This window comes from Brassica oleracea, chromosome C7 (assembly GCF_000695525.1).
Source record: "Brassica oleracea var. oleracea cultivar TO1000 chromosome C7, BOL, whole genome shotgun sequence".
Lineage (NCBI taxonomy): Eukaryota > Viridiplantae > Streptophyta > Magnoliopsida > Brassicales > Brassicaceae > Brassica > Brassica oleracea.
This window is the reverse complement of record NC_027754.1, coordinates 36,002,646-36,003,281: the sequence shown is the minus strand read 5'-3', so window position 1 is coordinate 36,003,281 and position 636 is coordinate 36,002,646.

Below are 636 nucleotides of genomic sequence, written 5' to 3'. Positions count from 1 at the left end.
TTAACAGCGTTTTTGATTTGTTATTGTTAAAACTACTATAGCAATTTATTTATGCTATATATTGTAAATTATATTTTGTTAATTATTTATTTTAGAATTATTTTTCAGTTAATAATTTAAAAATAAAAGCATAATTAAAATTTAAAATTAATTCAGATATTTAAAATTTCTTTATTAATATTGATCTGTAACAAAATTGGATTACAAAAATATATAAAAAAAAATCTAATTAAATAATAAACCAAAAACTTTAACCTAATTACTAACTAAACCAAGCTTTAACCTAATTAGTACTAACTAAGCGCCACCCCAACACCACCACCTTCGTCGTTTCTTCATCTTCTAACCCTCACCCGTCACACCACCACCTTCGTTGTCGTGTTCTTCCATGATCTTCATCGTCTTATCAAGCCATGAACTTTGTTTCCTTCTTCATCTTCCAGTCCTCACCCGTCGCACCACCATCTATGCTCGCGACCATCTCTGTCTACCCCAACGCCGCCCCTGCTCTGTCTTCCCCGACGCCGCTGCTCGGTCTTCTCCGATGCCGTTGCTCTGTCTTCTCCCACCTTGATTCTCCAAGCTTACACTATTGCTCTAGTCTTTCTCTGAAACCTTCTTACAAACCAAAAAAAA